General features: G+C 41.5%; 1 protein-coding gene across 4 annotated transcripts in view; it reads right to left on the bottom strand.

Annotated features, from left to right (window-relative positions):
* Positions 1-19,826, bottom strand: part of prr16 (proline rich 16) — a 235,125-nt gene that overhangs the window by 85,974 nt on the left and 129,325 nt on the right. Inside the window, exon 3 of one of the 4 annotated variants that reach the window (XM_033017497.1) lies at positions 18,032-19,026. The exons of the other annotated variants lie outside the window; for them this stretch is intronic. The gene's annotated coding sequence lies outside the window, so the exon portion shown is untranslated. Of the gene's footprint in view, positions 1-18,031; positions 19,027-19,826 lie in introns of those variants that run through there. 4 annotated transcript variants of the gene reach the window in all.

The following is a 19,826-nucleotide window of genomic DNA, read 5'->3' as shown; positions in this document are numbered from 1 at the left end:
GGCCGGCAAGGGCAAGTTGGACCAAAGGGCCTGTTTCCATGCTGTATCATTCCATGGTTCTGATAAATGTTTTAATGATTTATGCATGCTCTCCATGTGACCAAGTGGGCTTCCTCTCACTCCTCTGTTTTTCTCTCTCATCCCAAAAGGCATGCTGGTTGTTAGGTTAAGTAGTATCCTGAGTGTAGGTGACTGGTGGGAAAATCAGTGCATCACCACCCAGATCCCCTCCAGCTCACATTCCATCCTGATTTAGAGACCTATCACTGTTCCTGCCTCCTTTGCAGTTTTAGAGATAACCACTTTTTATCTAACAATACCACAGGGGTACATTCATCTCAAGTGCTGCAGTGATATATTTCACTACCTCCTCACGGAAAATTAGATTCGGGCATTAAAGACTGATTTGCTAGCACAATTAAATTCCTTTAGAGAATGAAAACATGAGTATAATTGTCATGCTGACAACATATATCAGGTTGATTCATTTAACACTGCTTGGATTAGTTTCTAAAACTCAAATTACCTCAGTGACAAATAAATTAGTCAAACCATCTAAAAATAAAGCACCAGTTAATTTAAAAATATAGAAACATGTCATACGAACAAAACGCTTTCCTGATTGTACAAGATCAGATTCAGATTCAGATTCAACTTTAATTGTCATTGTCCGTGTACAGTACAGAGACAACGAAATGCATTTAGCATCTCCCTGGAAGAGCGACATAGCATATGATTTGAATAAATATTTACATTAGCATATATACAGACATAGTGTTTTTCCTGTGGGAGGAGTGTCCGGGGGGGGGGGGGGGGGGGGGGGGGGTTTGGCAGTCACCGAGGTACGTTGTCGAGTAGAGTGACAGCCGCCGGGAAGAAGCTGTTCCTGGACCTGCTGGTCCGGCAACGGAGAGACCTGTAGCGCCTCCCGGATGGTAGGAGGGTAAACAGTCCATGGTTGGGGTGAGAGCAGTCCTTGGCGATGCTGAGCGCCCTCCGCAGACAACGCTTGCTTTGGACAGACTCAATGGAGGGGAGCGAGGAACCGGTGATGCGTTGGGCAATTTTCACCACCCTCTGCAAGCCTTCCGGTCGGAGACAGAGCAGTTGCCATACCATACTGTGATACAGTTGGTAAGGATGCCCTCGATGGTGCAGCGGTAGAAGTTCACCAGGATCTGAGGAGACAGATGGACCTTCTTCAGTCTCCTCAGGAAGAAGAGACGCTGGTGAGCCTTCTTGATCAGAGTTGAGGTATTGTGGGTCCAAGAGAGGTCATCGGAGATGTTAACACCCAGGAACCTGAAGCTAGAAACACGTTCCACCTCCATCCCGTTAATGTGGATGGGGGTGTGCGTGCCGCCCCTGGACTTCCTGAAGTCTACAATGAGCTCTTTGGTCTTCTTGGAGTTAAGGGCCAGGTTGTTGTCAGCGCACCATGCTGCTAAGTGCTGGACACCCTCCCTGTAGGCCGACTCATCGTTGTTGCTGATGAGGCCAATCACCGTTGTATCATCTGCATACTTGATGATGGTGTTAGTACCATGTACAGGTGTGCAGTCATAGGTGAAGAGGGAGTAGAGGAGGGGGCTCAGCACACAGCCCTGTGGAACGCCGGTGTTCAGGGTGAGGGTTGAAGAGGTGTGCTTGTCTAACCTAACAGACTGTGGTCTGTTGGTTAGAAAGTCCAGTATCCAGTTGCAGAGGGAGGGATCGATGCCCAGGTTATCGAGTTTGGTGATCAGTTTAGATGGTATAATGGTGTTGAATGCTGAGCTGTAATCGATGAACAGCATTCTTACGTAAGTGTCTCTGTTGTCGAGGTGGGAGAGGGCGGAGTGAAGTGCCGTTAAGATGGCATCCTCCCTACTCCTGTTCTTGCGGTAGGCAAACTGATAGGGATCCAGTGTGGGGGGTAGGCAGCTTTTGAGGTGTGCCAGGACCAGCCTCTCGAAGCACTTGGTGATGATGGGGGTAAGTGCAACTGGGCGGAAGTCGTTGAGGCTTGCCGCATTGGAGTGTTTTGGCACTGGCACGATGGAGGTGGATTTAAGGCACGTGGGGACAACTGCTTGGGCAAGTGACAGGTTGAAGATGTCGGTCCAGACGTCTGTCAGCTGCGCAGCACAGGCCCTGAGCACGTGCCCGGGGATGCCGTCAGGGCCAGCAGCCTTACGTGCATTAGTCCTACTCAGTGCCACGTATACGTCGTAGGGGGTGAGTGTGAGGGGTTGGTGATCGGCAGGGAGCACAGCCTTGTGGGATGCCCATATTTATTCTCCATAATTGCAGGAGTGATTTTAAATCCTTGTAGAATAGGAATCAATGACAGGTAAATCAGCCTAGCATCAGGATGAAGAATATTTTAAAAAGTCGTGGGACTAAATTAAACATCGCTTGGGAAAATATGATATTTTTCATAAATGACATCCAGTGTGGATTTGGTGAGTGTAAACAAATTTGAATACATTGATTGTGGTTACTAATGCTTGAAGACAATACAGTTGATGTACTGTAAGTGGACTTCCAAAAGGCATAAGGTAACGCAGCAGGATAATAGTTTTCTAAAATTGATTTAAGAGACAATAGCTGTTGAATAAAAATGTATTCAGGCAGGGCCAGAAAGCCCAACATAGTGTTACGGTAAAACTCTGATAATCTGGCACACTTGGGACTTTGGTAGTGCTGGAATGGCAGATACTTTGGGCTATTGCATTTTACCTCAATACATTTTTACTTTTATTTACTTTTCGTAGTGCACATGGTTTTCCACTTAAACCAAGTTCTTCTTCTTCTTGCGTATGGCGTGCACAGCCTAAAGTTGTAGGACAACTTGTTCTAATTGATCTTACTTGATTGTGCATGCCAGGTAGATTGCATTTGTCGAAACAGGGCGGACCACGTGAAGATTGCAATCTCCCACCCCGAAACCAAGTTCAAAGGCAGTGAGGGAAATGGGGTCCTGATGAGTTCAAAGGGTGTGTGGGAAACAGGGCCCTGGTGAGTTTAAAGAATTTAAAGGAACTACAGGTAATAATCACCTGATAAACCTGATGCCAAACCATCAGGATGTCTGAATAAAAAGGAATGGGTGGTGTCTCGACCCAAAATGTCACCCATTCCTTCTCTCCAGAAATGCTGCCTGTCCCGCTGAGTTACCCCTGCATTTTGTATCCACCTTCGATTTAAACCAGCATCTGCGGTTCTTTCCTACACATAATGTCTGAATAGTTGGACAGAGGATTATTGTTTATTTTACTGAGAAATACAACATGGAAACCGATCTTTCATCCCACCGAGTCCATACCTGTGTGTACTTCCGGTGGCGCTGGTGCCAGCAGCCTCCTCCTACAGCCCGGTATCTTTTTGTTTTTTTGTTTATTTAGTTATGTAAAAGTGTGTTTTTTTGGTGGTTTTTTTTGTGTTTTGATGTGGGGGAAGAGGGTACGGTGCGGGGGATACCGTCCTTCAGCCGCTTCCTGGTGAAGACGCGACTATTATTTGAGTCGCCCCCCCGCCCCCCCCCCAGCGGCCTACCTACTGGATTGGCGCAGCCTTTCCTGCCGGGATCGACCAGAGCTCCAGCAGCGGCGGGACAGCGCTGTAACATCGCGGGGCTGACGATGCCTTACCGGGGATCGCCGTCTGGAGCCCGGAGTGCTGGACCTGCGGCACCGACATCATGGAGCTGCGGTTTGCGGGCTCCCAACGCGGGCGGCGCTGATGGACAGCGCGGGGTCCTGCGACTCTGCCCGGCTCGGCCTGCGGACTCGGGAGCTGCGGACTCCGGCTGCGGGAGGCTGCTGATCAGGAGGTCCGGGCCGCTGAGGAGGAGGATTTTCACCATCGGGGTTCGGCGTTGGCGTTCCACCAGCCCGGCGTGAGGGCCTGAACATCGGGCCACCCTGGGTGGCGACTGCGGGTGCTAGGAAGGCCTCGACCACGAGTGAACATCTGGGAAGAACGGAGGGGAGGCTGGCTGGACTATGGTGCCTTCCTCACCTTGGTGCCACTGTGTTATGTTGTGTCGTGGACTTTCAATGTTTGTGCTTTTTTTTAAATTCTATTTTATTTTTAATATGTTTTATTATTTATTATTATATATTTATTTTTATTTTTATGATACTGCCTGTAATGGAAATTCATTTCGTTGTCTCTAACTGAGACAATGACAATAAATTTGAATACAATACAATATACAATACAACACCGACTATTGTTTATCTGATCACATCAGTTCTATGTTATTCCACTTTCTTATCCACTCCCTTCACACTAGGGGCAATTTTATAGAAGCCAATTAACCTGCAAACATGCACATCTTTAGGATGTAGGAGGAAGCCAGAGAACACGGAGGAAGCCCACATGGTCACAGGGAGAACGTGCACCCGAGGTCAGTATTGAACCCTGGTCTCTGGTGCTGTGAGGCAGCGGCTCTTCCAGCTGTGCCACTGTGTTGCCCATGGTGTTTTATTGCAAATGGTTGGCTGAGAAATTTTAGTTATGAATGGTAAAAAAAATAGCCCATCTACAGGAATGAGCATGCCAACTGTTCGATGTGTACCACCCAGATTAGGGATCAGAAGGGTGAGAATAGATTCACTTGTGAACTGATGGATGGAAGAGGATAGAAATCAGGATATGTAATCGGGTAAGTGGTTAGTGGTTTGAAATTTCCATTACATATAATCACTGGAAACAGATATTGCTGTATGTCACTCCATGGCAACTACATTTTCAATCTTGTAACACTGACATGAATGATACAACACAACAATTTCCTTGATATTTTTTGAATGATATAAGAATCAAAGACATCATTTTAAAGCTTTCAGATAACTCAAAACTTGGAAACTATGTAGTAAGGAAGATGGTAATTGACTTCAGGAGGACATAAATAGCCTGGAAATATAACCATGCATATGGCAGATATGTGTCAAGAAATGGAAGCAATGTGTTTTGGTCGGAAAAGCAACATAACCTAAATAGAAAACATCATTGTAGTGGCCCAGGCACTGGGAAGACAAAACTCACTGCTTGATGCATGTACACCTTTGATTATGGGAAAGCATAGAAAATAGTTTAAGGACAAAAAATATTCATAATATTGGACACATAATATGAACATTCACTGATTTAATTTCAGAATCCTGATAACTATCAACGTTAAATCTTCCCTGAATGTAAATAATTACAGATCTGTCCAAGATGGCAATGGCGACATCACACGCATCACAAGTTCCAACATATTATAAAAAAGACATGGAAACGTTCTGCACCTTCTTTACCTAGTGAATCAGCTTCTTTGGATACATTTCCCTTTCATTGCACCACCTATATCATGCATTCAGAAAGTATTCAGACCCTTTCACTTTTTCCACATTTTGTTACGTTACAGCCTTATTCTAAAATGGATTGAATTCATTTTTGTTATCATCAATCTATACACAATACCCCATAATAAATAAAGTGAAAACAGGTGTTTAAACATTTTTGCAAAGTAATTTAAAAGAAATAACTGAAATATCACATTTACATAAGTATTCAGACCCTTTACTCAGTACTTTGTTGAGGCACTTTTGGCAGCGATTACAGCCTCAAGTCGTCTTGGGTATAATGCTACAAGCTTGGCACGCCTGCATTTGGGTAATTTCTCCCATTCTTCACTGCAGATCCTCTCAAGCTCTGTCAGGATGGATGGGGAGCATCGATGCACAGCTATTTTCAGGACCCACCATAGCTGTTCGATCGGGTTCAAGTCCGGGCTCTGCCTGGGCCACTCAAGGACATTGACAGACTTGTCACGAAGCCACTCCTGCATTGTCTTGGCTGTGTGCTTAGGGTCGTTGTCCTGTTGGAAGGTGAACCTCCACCCCAGTCTGAGGTCCAGAACGCTCTGGAGCAGGTTTTCAAGGATCTCTCTGTATTTTGCTCCGTTCATCTTTCCCTCAATCCTGACTAGTCCTCCAGTTCCTGCTGCTGCAAAACATGCCCACAGCATGATGCTGCCACCACTATGCTTCACTGTAGGTATGGTATTGGCCAGCTGATGAGCGGCGCCTGGTTTCCTCCAAATGTGATGCTTGGCATTCAGGCCAAAGAGTTCAATCTTGGTTTCATCAGACCAAAGAATATTGTTTTTTCATGTCTTTTGGCAAACTCCAAGCGGGCTGTCACATGCCTTTTACTGAGGAGTGCTATCCATCTGGCCACTGTACCATAAAGGCCTGATTGGTGGATTGCTGCAGATAAAGTTGTCCTCCTGGAAGGTTCTCCCATCTCCACAGAGGAACTGTGAGCTCTGTCAGAGTGACCATCAGGTTATTTGTCTGACCAAGGCCCTTCTTCCGCGATTGCTCAGTTTGGCAGGGCGGCCAGCTCAATGAAGAGTCCTGATGGTTCCAAAGTTCTTCCATTTAAGAATGACCGAGGCCACTGTGTTCTTCAGGACCTGCAATGCTGCAGAAATTGTTTTATACCCTTCCCCAGATCTGCTTCTTGACACAATCCTATCTCGGAGGTCTACAGACAATACCTTCTTATTCATGGCTTGGTTTTTGCTCTGACATGCACCATCAACTGTGGGACCTTATATAGACAGGTGTGTGCCTTTCCAAATCATGTCCAATCAATTTAATTTGCCACTGGTGGACTCCATTCTAGTTGTAGAAAAATCTCAAGGATAATCAATGGAAACAGGATGAACCCAAGATCAATTTTGTGTGTCATAGCAAAGGGTCTGAATACTTATGTAAATGTGATATTTCAGTTATTTCTTTTTAATTTGCATAAATTTCTAAACACCTGTTTTCGCTTCTTCATTCTGGGGTATTGTGTATAGATTGATGATAAAAAAAAAATATTTATAATAAGGCTGTAACGCATCAAAATGTGGAAAACGTGAAGGGGTCTGAAAACTTTCTGAATGTACTGTAGATAAGCCACACTCAAGAATTTTCAACAATAATTTAGCTGGACCACCATGCCACTGCAGTACTGAAAACCATTACAATGACAGAGTTACCTTTTTCAGTATGGTGGACTAAACCATGGTTCCATTGGCTGGATAATAAAAACATGCAAAATAATGCAGAAAAGCAATTGCCAAAAGGTCCATAGGGTCTTTTACCCAGGGTAGGGGAATCAAGAATCAGATGACAGATGTTTAAGATGAAAAGGGAAAGATTTAATACAAACCTGAGGAGCAACCTTTTCACCTAGAGGGTGATTGGTAATATGGAACGAGCTGCCAGAGGTGGTAATTGACGCTGGCACTATAACAGGATTTAAAGGACACTTGGACAGGATGGGAAAAGCGTTAGAGGAAATATGGGTCAAATGCATGCAAATGGGACTAGCTTAGATGGGGAATCTTGGTGGGCATGGACGAGTTGGGCCAATGGGTCTGGTCCTGCGCTATATGTCTCTATGAAAGCTTTGATACTTTCAGAAAGGTATCTTAAATTGTAGATGTTTTCTTTGGATCAGTGTGGCTGCAGTAATCTTTACAATTTGCATATTGTGAAAAAAAATGTCATGTATATTTATAATGTAAACTGTTTTTAATAACTATGTTTTTATTATTAAGTTTTATTGATCACTTTTATTTTCTGTTTTATAGATTTTATGCAGCAAAGTTCCTCCTTTTACAATATTTTTTTCTTTTCATGGCTTTTTTTCCAATAATTTTAGTTGACATTTAGCTCCCATGAATGTATATTTTCTTGATAATATTCTCTTCAAGTAAATGGTTTTCTTACTTTTTCTGTTTTCTTTTCAAAACATTTCCCTGACCACAGCTTTATCTCCCATTACTAGTACATATCTCATAATTTATTTTCCTTTTCATAGCAAATCTGGGATTTTTGACACTGTTTATTTTCATTTCTTAATTTCTTGAAATATTTCGGTCTTTTTCCTTCTCGGCTACATAAATAGAAACATAGAAACATAGAAAATAGGTGCAGGAGTAGGCCATTCGGCCCTTCGAGCCTGCACCGCCATTCAATATGATCATGGCTGATCATCCAACTCAGTATCCTGTACCTGCCTTCTCTCCATACCCCTTGATCCCTTTAGCCACAAGGGCCACATCTAACTCCCTCTTAAATATAGCCAACGAACTGGCCTCAACTACCTTCTGTGGCAGAGAATTCCAGAGATTCACCACTCTCTGTGAAAAATGTTTTCCTTATCTCGGTCCTAAAAGATTTCCCCCTTATCCTTAAACTGTGACCCAAATATACTTGTTCTTGCTAAAACATCATCTTCAAATGTTTTCTTCTAGTTTGGCTTCTAGTGTCTTAGGCCCTATAAATCGTTAGTATGATATAAGGCAAGGCAAGGCAAGGCAACTTTATTTATATAGCACATTTCATACACGAGGCAGACTCAAAATGCTTCACATAAAAACATGTCATACAATAAAATGAAATAATAAAATGAAATAAAATAGAAGAATTAAAAGAAAAGAAAAGCAAAATTAAAAATGCATTATAAAAAGTGCAAAAGTTAAAAGTGCAATGTAGTTAAGATTTAGCTGAAAGTTAAAGTAAACATAAAAGTTTTCAGTCTTCTTTTAAAAGTGGTCAAAGTTGAGGCAAGTCTTAAACCTTCAGGAAGTTTATTCCAGCTATTTGTTGCATAGTAACTAAATCCTGTTTTCCCATGTTTTGTATTTACTCTGGGAATCACTAACAGATTGGTTTCAGAAGATCTTAGTGGTCTAGAAGGCTTATATAGTGGAAGCATGTCAGTGATATACTTTGGTCCTAAACCATGTAGTGATTAATAGGTGAGCAGCAGGATTTTGAAATCAATTCTCTGACATACAGGGAACCAATGAAAGGATTTAAGAATTGGTGTAATGTGATCAAATTTTTTGGTCTTTGTTAGAACTCTAGCAACAGCGTTCTGAACAAGCTGTAGCTGCCTGACAGTTTTTTTTCGGAAGACCTGCAAGGAGACCGTTACAATAATCTAGCCTTCTAGTAATAAAGGCATGTACAAGTTTTTCTAAGTCTTGAGCTGACATGAGTCCTCTTAATCTCTTCACACTGTGTTTTTGATTTTCTGTTTTTGGATTGAATTCTGTTTTTAATTTGTGTCTCTGTGATGTCTTTTTTACTTGTTCTATTCCGATTATATGTTTTTATTCCGATTACTATGTAAGGTGTCCTTGAGATGTCTGAAAGGCGCCCATTAAATAAAATGTATTATTATTATTATTATTATTAATCTTGCTACGTTTAACAGTAAAGTAGTTTGTTCACAGACCTGCCATTAGGAAATCCGGCCAAGCTGTTGTGCGGTAGTTAACAGCATTTGTACTAGGAAAGCCTATGTACACAAACAAATTGGATGCCTGGAATCAGCTGGGTCATACAAGGGAATATTGGGTACTGGTGGCTTGTTAGTTGCGAGGGATCCAGAGATAGGGAAGGTTTGAGGATTGCAATGTTAGAGTAAGGATTAGGATAGGATGAAGGGTTTGATCAGAATCCCAATAGGTATGAATAGCAACTGCAGGTCTCTATTGGCAGGGATGAGTGATTAGAGGATCAGCATTAGGAAGAGAGCATATTGATGGTATTGCTCATAAATTGAAGTTGGTGATGCAGTTGCAGTGGACGCGGTGGAAAAATGGGCAGGATTTTTTAAAATAAATGTTCCCAGTTTTAGATTCCATGGCAGGTATAGCACTGTATTCAGCATTCTCCAGGCATTATACACGGAAACTGAAATTGACTTTGTGCAAAGTGCACAATATCCCAGATTTGTCGATACTTTACAATGATAGTGAATCACTTGGCACACAAGGAGTGGGGCAAAATGCAATCCAATATCCAGGAAAATGTTCTTCTGATGACTAATTCTGTTTCTAGTAATTTAAGTTTTCTTTTCTTACATCAGACACATTTCAGGCTCTGAATTTACAAGCAACAATTTAGACTATATTAGATGTTCTGATGAAGCAATAGCCTGGTATTTTAAAAAAAATCTGTTTTTTAACTTTTCGGACATGACAAGAGGGACCTGTTGCAATTTTTAAACAAAAACAATGACTCACCATTGAAGCAGTTCTGATGAAGAGTCATTGACCTGAAACGTTAACTCTGTTTCTCTCTCCACTGATGCTGCATGACTGGTTAACTTTTTCAACAGGTTCTCTTTTTATTTCATATTTTCAATGTCAGTTTCTTTTTATTTTCATTTATTGGAGTCTACTTATCCCCTTTCCCTTTGTCAACCAAAGCAAACTCCTGATACTAGCACTTCTGATGGATAGGCAACCAGCTAGTTACAACTTTGACTGGACAAAAAGAGCCAAAATATTTAAAAGCCAAAAACAATGAAAAAAATATAGATATGATGTGATGCGTCTCTACCAATAAAAAATTAAATTTAATAATGTTATTTGCATTCACAATATGGGTGACCTTCCAGGCACAGTTACTGTACCTGCAGTGTTATTGGGTTGGCATTCTATACTGCGTAGAGTGGAACTGCAGATGCTGGTATATACCGAAGTTAGACACAAAGTGCTGGAGTAACTCAACAGATCATGCAGCATCTCTGGAGAAAAAGGATGGGTGACGTTTTGGGTCAGGACCCTTCTTCAGCCTAGTTTTACTGCTATACTGTTTGATAAGATTAAATCCACAGAGATTTATTTAATGGGCAAATACTAATTGCTTTATTGCACATGGAAGTCAAGCCAATCCATTGAGCATCAAAGGTGAATTCAACCATCATATGAATGAACCTCTTTAGTGACTTCTTAAGCTATACCTAGTTAACAAAACAAAATTCTAATGTGAAAATGGAATCGTATTTTGATGTTTATAGAACATTTAGTAATGGAAAAAATGTTGCAAAGGGCTCATATTCCTGAAATAAATATATCATTAATGATTGTGTTTTTCTCTCCATGGGAGATTTTAAATTATTCATGGAGCTTCGAGGGTGGTGAACATTTCAGTGGAGGAAGAGTGACATAAGACAAGAGAATTCCCTTGGAGTTAAATGTTCCCTGCAGAGCTGACAACAATGAATTTGTTGAATCTATAGTCTATTTGCAAACTGGTGGCAAGTTGTCAATTATTTTGGTGTTTTTCGTCTCCATTTTGAAATGGTGTACCAAACATACCAAACTCAGAGCTTCAAATAGTAAGGCCAAAGTAGGAAATCACTTGCTCCAAAACATTGGTCTAATAGGTTAATTAAGGGGTAAATCGAAACTTAGAAACATAGAAACCTAGAAAATAGGTGCAGGAGTAGGCCATTCGGCCCTTCGAGCCTGCAGCACCATTCAACATGATCATGGCTGATCATCCAACTCAGTATCCTGTACCTGCCTTCTCTCCATATTCCCTGATCCCTTTAGCCACAAGGGCCACATCTAACCCTCTTAAATATAGCCAATTAACTGGCCTCAACTACCTTCTGTGGCAGAGAATTCCAGAGATTCACCACTCTCTGTGTGAAAAATGTTTTTCTCATCTCGGTCCTCAAAGATTTCCCCCTTATCCTTAAACTGTGACCCCTTGTTCTGGACTTCCCCAACATCGGGAACAATCTTCCTGCATCTAGCCTGTCCAACCCCTTAAGAATTTTGTAAGTTTCTATAAGATCCCCCCGCAATCTTCTAAATTCTAGCGAGTACAAGCCGAGTCTATCCAGTCTTTCATCATATGAAAGTCCTGACTTCCCAGGAATCAGTCTGGTGAACTTTCTCTGTACTCCCTCTATGGCAAGAATGTATTTCCTCAGATTAGGAGACCAAAACTGTACGCAGTGCTCCAGGTGTGGTCTCACCAAGACCCTGTACAACTGCAGTAGAACCTCCCTGCTCCTATACTCAAATCCTTTTGCTATGAATGCTAACATACCATTCGCTTTCTTCACTGCCTGCTGCATCTGCATGCCTACTTTCAATGACTGGTGTACCATGCCACCCATGTCTCGTTGCATCTCCCCTTTTCCTAATCGGCCACCATTCAGATAATAGTCTACTTTCCTGTTTTTGCCACCAAAGTGGATAACCTCACATTTATCCACATTATACTGCATCTGCAATGCATTTGCCCACTCACCCAGCCTATCCAGGTCACCTTGCAGCCTCCTAGCATCCTCCACGCAGCTAACACTGCCCCCCAGCTTTGTGTCATCCGCAAACTTGGAGATGTTGCATTCAATTCCCTCGTCCAATTTATTAATATATATTGTAAATAGCTGGGGTCCCAGCACTGAGCCTTGCGGTACCCCACTAGTCACTGCCTGCCATTGTGAAAAGGACCTGTTTACTCCTACTCTTTGCTTCCTATCTGCCAGCCAGTTCTCTATCCACATCAATACTGAACCCCCAATACCGTGTGCTTTAAGATTGTATACTAATCTCTTATGTGGGACCTTGTCGAAAGCCTTCTGAAAGTCCAGATATAACACATCCACTGGTTCTCCCTTATCCATTCTACTAGTTACATCCTCAAAAAATTCTATAAGTTTCGTTAGACATGATTTACCTTTCATAAATCCATGCTGACTTTGTCCAATGATTTCACCACTTTCCAAATGTGCTGCTATCCCATCTTTAATAACTGACTCTAGCAGTTTCCCCACTACCGATGTTAGACTACCTGGTCTGTAATTCCCCGTTTTCTCTCTCCCTCCTTTTTTAAAAAGTGGGGTTACATTAGCTACCCTCCAATCCTCAGGAACTACTCCAGAATCTAAAGAGTTTTGAAAAATTATCACTAATGCATCCACTATTTCTGCGGCTACTTCCTTAAGTACTCTGGGATGCAGCCTATCTGGCCCTGGGGATTTATCGGCCTTTAATCCATTCAATTTACCTAACACCACTTCCCGGCTAACCTGGATTTCACTCAGTTCCTCCATCTCATTTGACCCCCGGTCCCCTGCTATTTCCGGCAGACTATTTGTGTCTTCCTTAGTGAAGACAGATCCAAAGTAGTTATTCAATTGGTCTGCCATGTCTTTGTTCCCCATGATCAATTCACCTGTTTCTGACTGCAAGGGATCTACATTTGTTTTAACTAGTCTTTTTCTCTTCACATATCTATAAAAACTTTTGCAGTCAGTCTTTATGTTCCCTGCCAGTTTTCTTTCATAAACTATTTTCCCTTTCCTAATTAAGCCCTTTGTCCTCCTCTACTGGACTCTGAATTTCTCCCAGTCCTCTGGTAGGCTGCTTTTTCTGGCTAATTTGTATGCTTCATCTTTTCTTTTGATACTATCCCTGATTTCCCTTGTTATCCATGGATGCACTACCTTCCCTGATTTATTATTCTGTTATATACAATTGTTGTAGTTCATCCACGCAGTCTTTAAATGCCTTCCATTGGATATCCACCGTCAACCCTTTAAGAATCAATTACCAGTCTATCTTGGCCAATAGGCTACTGTTGATCTAGTTTTCCATTGCGTGGGTCACATAAGCTGTGGCTATAACCCGCAATTTACAGCAGCTAATTAACCAACAAACATGCACATCTTTGGAATGTGGGAGGAAACCGGAGCACCTGGAGAAAGCCCACATGGTCACAGGGAGAATGTATAATTCCGCACACATAGCACCCATAGTCAGGATCGAACCCAGGTCTCTGACACCATGAGGCAGCAGTTCTGCTGCTGCATCACTGTGCTGCCCTATTTAAAGTTGATAGCTTAGCATATGACTTTGTTAAAACAAGAGCAGGCCATATAAGCAAAAGTATTTAGAAGATTGTGCAATAGGGAATAAAATAAAGAAACAAAAAGAAAAATAATAGAATTCCTAAAGGAATAAATTGACATGGATGGATATATACAGTGGTGTAAAACAACTGACAAGATTCAGATTCAAATTCAGATTCAATTTTTAATTGACAACAGGTCAATAGCCTGATTTACACCTCTTCTGTTGCTTTCAAGTTCATAAGGTCATGTGATAAGTGTAGAATTAGGCCATTCGGCCTATCAAGTCTACTTTGCCATTCAATCATGGCTGATCTATCTCTCCCTCTTAACTCCATTCTCCTGCTTTCTCCCCATAACCTCGAACACCTGTACTAATCAAGAATCTATCCATCTCTGCCTTAAATATATCCACTGACTTGGCCTCCACAGCCTCCTGTGGCAAAGAATTCCACAGATTCACCACCCTCTGACTAAAGAAATTTCTCCACCTCCTTCCTAAAAGAACATCCTTTAATTCTGAGGCTGTGACCTCTAGTCCTAGACGCTCCCACTAATGGAAACATCCTCTTACATCTTCTGACTTTACGGGATTTTTATATTGAACGACCCACACATTATGTTTTGGACTATTAAAAATCTAACCCATAATTGACCTTCTATACAGAAACATACTTGCGTATTCCATTACCACATATAAAGCGATAAACATACAGTTCATAACATGATTGGTGAACAGTGATGCTGTGGTGATTTAAACACAGTGTGAAGCTGGGAGTGAAGTTGTTGGCTTGTAGCATTTACAGATCATTCAATGATCTTAACATCTCACTCGAAGACATTGAAATTCTAGTGGATTGCCTCCAAGCCCCCAGGTATGTTTCAGATTGTCAGTTTCTACCAGGGTGACAATAATGTACTTTGGAAAAGTGAGAATTGAGAGAATGTTAACTGTAGCCTGACCTCTTTGTTCCTTCCTGGGGGAGGGGGAGGAGGGGAGAGGGAGGAGGGGAGGGTGGATTCTGTAGATCCAGAGAAGTCGTCCTGCTGGGAAATGTTCCAATGAACCTGGAGTCAGTGATGTATAATGTAGGCAGAGTTTTCAGTATTCACCACAGTCCTAGCCATTAATGTCCATTGGTGGGATCTGGATAGTGCTGTACATCTGTTAGCTGCTAAGGAAAATGCTATCTTAGGGGTGGTGGATTGCCACTACCTTAATAGATATTTGTACACAAAAGACACATTGCTGGAGTAATTCTGCAGGTCAGGCGGCATCTTTGGAGAATATGGGTGTGTAACATTTTGGGAAGGACCCTTCTTCAGACTGATAGTATGGGGGGGGGTGGGAGAAGAAAAGTGGTGAGGCAGGACAAAGTGTGGTAGGTAATAGATGAGCATAGGGGGGGGGGGGGGGGGGGGGGGAGTTGAAAGGCAGATGATTGCAACAAAGACCAGAGATCAGAGCAGAAAGTGTGAGAGGTTTGAAGAGTTGTGGATTGTGAAGCCAGATGGAAGAAAGTAGCAGGAGAGGGATTTGTTTGGAGGAAAGGATTTCGTTTCTCTGATCAGCCATGATCACATTGAATGGCGGTGCTGGCTCGAAGGGCCGTATGGCCTACTCCTGCATCTATTGTCTATTATCTTTTCTGGATTCAATCTGTCTATATACTGAACTGAACAATTCAGCTGGTAATCTAAAGTGCATTTAATCACAAGGGTGAACAGTGGCACAACAGTGGAGTTGTTGCCCCACAGCGTCAGAGACTCAGGTTTGATTTTGACTACGGGTGCTATCTGTGGCAGTTTATACGTTTTCCCGTGACTGCATGGGTTTTCTCCGTGTGGTCTGATTTCCACCCACATTGCAAAGATGTGCAGGTTTGTAGGTTAATTGGCTTCTGTAAATTGCCCCTAGTGTGCAGGATGCAAATGTATTCTAACATAGAACACGTGCACAGGTCAATGTGGACTCGGTAGGCCAACAGGCCTGCTTCCATGCTGCATCTCTAAACTATTCAAAAAGTGGCATTTGGTCTCCTCTCACTTCAACTCATCAGAGGTAATGGACAGATCTTGTACTCCCAGAACAATGAGCCACTAAATTAGTTTAGGATTACTTCTTTGGAGCAAAATTGTTAAGGGCTTGGACGCGCTAGAGGCAGGAAACATGTTCCCGATGTTGGGGGAGTCCAGAACCAGGGGCCACAGTTTAAGACTAAGGAGTAAGCCATTTAGAATGGAGACGAGAAAACAGTTTTTCTCACAGAGAGTGGTGAGTCTGTGGAATTCTCTGCCTCAGAGGGTGGTGGAGGCAGGTTCTCTGGATGCTTTCAAGAGAGAGCTAGATAGGGCTAACATAGAAACATAGAAATTAGGTGCAGGAGTAGGCCATTCGGCCCTTCGAGCCTGCACCGCCATTCAATATGATCATGGCTGATCATCCACTCAGTATCCCGTACCTGCCTTCTCTCCATACCCTCTGATCCCCTTAGCCACAAGGGCCACATCTAACTCCCTCTTAAATATAGCCAATGAACTGGCCTCGACTACCCTCTGTGGCAGGGAGTTCCAGAGATTCACCACTCTCTTCACAGGGCTCTTAGAAATAGCGGAGTCAGGGGATATGGGGAGAAGGCAGGAACGGGGTACTGATTGAGGATGATCAGCCATGATCACATTGAATGGTGGTGCTGGCTCGAAGGGCCGAATGGCCTACTCCTGCACCTATTGTCTATTGTCTAAAATAAACATGGCACTGGAGCCAATATTACCCAGTTCACCAACACAATCCTACACACTGGGGACAATTTACAATTTTTACCGAAGCCAATTAATCTACAAACCTGTACGCCTTTGGAATGTGGGAGGAAACCGGAGCTCCAGGAGAAAACTTACGCGATCACAGGGAGAACGTGCAAACTCCGTACAGACAGCACCCGTAGTCAGGATCGATCCCCGGCTCTCTGGCGCAACTCTACCACTGCACCACCATGTTGTCCACCAATTGGGGGCAACATGCAAGCAAGATCATGAGGCAGTTTACATGCCCTAGGGATGAGCTAATTTTCAGATTTCTAAGGAAGGGTTCCAACCCAAAACATCGCCTACCATGTCCTATGGAGAATCTGTCTGACCCGCTAAGTTACTCAAGCACTTTGTGTTCCACTCTCCTGGTTTTTCACTCTCCTGATTTTTAATTACTTTGAGGGTTGCAACAGAGCAGACGCTTAATTAAGGTCCACCCATATTCATACTGTATTACTCTGCCATACTGTAGAACAAAGCAAATTAAAAATAACCTGTGATAGACACAAAAAGCTGGAGTAACTCAGCAGGATGGGCAGAGAAGGAATGGGTGACGTTTTGGGTCAAGACCCTTCTTCATTTTTCTCTTCTCTTTTTTCTTCTTTCTTTCTTTATTATTTTATGGGGTTTTGTCTTCATTTTTCTATAGGCTATCACTTGTTCACCCCTGGACTGCACATCTGGTAGTCTAAGGGTTTACATATCACTACTTCCTTCACTCTTTCCTTTTCTTGCTCTTTCTCTTTTCTTGCTCTTTCTCTTTTGTTTTACCTCTTTCTTGTTAAATCTAAAATAGAAGTTGTACACAAAATGTATTTTGTCATATGCCGCATTTTATACAACTGGACACTGTTTCTAATAAAAATACAAATTAAAAAAAACCGACCCTTCTTCAGATAGATGGTATGCCTCTCCCCAAAATAGTTTTCACCATTTAAAAACATTTTGTAACAAAATTGGTAAAACGTAATAATCACAACTAAATGCACTACACTTGCCGTGGCTGACCATATATATGTTATATAATGTAGCTTTCCTACTTCTTAACCAACTTATCTACTGATTCTGTTACATTCAAGAGTCTGCAGAAAGATTCATTTTAAACCCTGAATCTTTAACATTAAATATAAAAAAAACAGTGAACTAAATTTTTTGATTTTTTTAAATTTATTTTATTATTTATTTCGAACAGAATAAAAGATTAAAAAGCAAGTGTGAAACAGCATACAAAAAACAAAACAAAAATATTTATAAAGTGTCATAAACAATATCTATAAATAAATGAAACATATGTGTCCGAAAAGGAGCAGGAAGAAGCCAAAGCTTATTAATTCCCTTATTCAACTGCTTGTAATTATCTTATACAAATTTAGCAGTTATATGTACACCATATGTACACCAGCCACTATATGTACACCAAATTATTTACATTTGAACACTAATCAAATATTTACAAAGCCATACAAAAAATAAAAAAATAAAAATAAAAGAAAAAACCCTCATATACTATACAGTATCTTAGTCATATATACAACCCATCACCCTATAATCACCCTTCGCAATACAATCAGTATAACAAATATCCCACTCACATGATGAGCATTATGAAATTCCACCATAAACAATCTTCCCCTCTCAAGTACATCTGCTGACAAATTAATGTGTGCTTCCAGAAAATTGGATACACTTTGCCTCGGTTTCCATGTTTTGTTTTACTGAGCAGTTATGTGAAAACCTTCCACTTAGGAAATGCGGCTGGACCTGTAATTGAAATGTCAGTCGGGGACATCTGGGACCACTGAGCATAATTATTACCTTCAAGATAGTCATGGAAAAAGGTAACATTCTCTTTCAAGCAAATTTCCTAAATTGGGGTAGGCTAATTTTGATGACATCAAATAACAACTCAAAAATTGTTTAGGGTAGGCTGTCTGCAGGGAAAAGGATGTCTGGCAAGTATGAAGCCTTTAAAACAGACATAGGAAGAGTTCTCGGCCAGTATGCTCCTGTTAGAATGAAATATCAAGCATGCAAATTTTAGGGCAACTGAGTTGACAGATATATTGAGCATCTGATCAGGAAAAAAGGAGGCACATGTCAGGTAGAGGCATCCGTGAGCAAGCAATTACCTTAAGATCTATAGTCACAGTAATAACAAGACCTTCTATGGTTCACACAGACACGCTTGCCATTAAATGTCTTGACTGCCTTTGATAACAGAAAGCTGAGTTCAGGGCATTGCCACCTGTAAATGCTGCAAGTAAACTTAAAAGTGTCCCAGATATTGAGAGAAATTTGAAATCTCAAAATTGCAGATTTTTCAGGATTCTAAACGGACTTTAATTGAACAGATAGATTTAAAGGATCATCCCACAGGATCATTCATAATTGGCCATTTCAAGTAAAGAAGACTTGACTTCAACGACAGGAGTGGGTAGAGTGTCTTGGAACTGGTAGTCAATTATTGTTATCAATAAGAATGGAGTTGCAGCAAGACCTGAGAACTTCAGACAAATCAACCTAAACAACAAAAAATATATGAACAGAAGAATAAATAGAATAAATTCTGAAAGACCAAGTCTGAGGCAGAATTCAGAAGAGATAGCACAAAAAGGCAACAAAAGTAATATAATAGATATATGCTTAGTTTTATATTAGGCATTTCTTGAAGCTATATACCATGGTAAGCTCATGTCAAAAAGCAAGTGCACGTGGTGTTAGAGAACAAATAAATGAAAGCAACAGCTAACACCCCTGGACATATCAAATTTCAAGGGAAGCTATAACATGTTTCAGTTACTAAATCATTATGCTCCAGAACTAATCACGATTCTAGCCAATCTTTTCAGTGCAGCTATAAAACTGAAATGCAAATTTCCCAACTATGTCCTTTCCACTGAAAACAAGATAAATCCAATATGGCCAATACTGCCTCATCAGCCTACTCCCAATCATTAGTTCAATTCAGTTTAGTTTACAAGGCACACTGAAAAGCTTTGGTCGCATGCTAACCAGTCAACGAAAAGACAATAAGCAAAGAGATAGAAGGTATCTTGACAGTATTATCAAACAGTACCTAGTTATCTATAACCTACTCACTAATATCCAAGTTACACCTGCACCATTCACTTCACACTCACTTCGGACTGTGTTGGCATGGGCAAAATAACTCAAATCAATAGAGTAACTGGCGGCCTGGTGGCACTTGACCAAGTGTGATTGGTGCCAGGCAGTATCTACTTTTATCATTCAACGAAGCAATTGTCATTTATTCTCTATCCACATCACTGAAAATTTAACTAAGTAAAATCTCTGATAAT

Source organism: Amblyraja radiata, chromosome 3 (assembly GCF_010909765.2).
Source record: "Amblyraja radiata isolate CabotCenter1 chromosome 3, sAmbRad1.1.pri, whole genome shotgun sequence".
NCBI lineage: Eukaryota > Metazoa > Chordata > Chondrichthyes > Rajiformes > Rajidae > Amblyraja > Amblyraja radiata.
The sequence above is the reverse complement of the archived record's forward strand: the minus strand, read 5'-3'. Positions and strand labels throughout refer to the sequence as shown.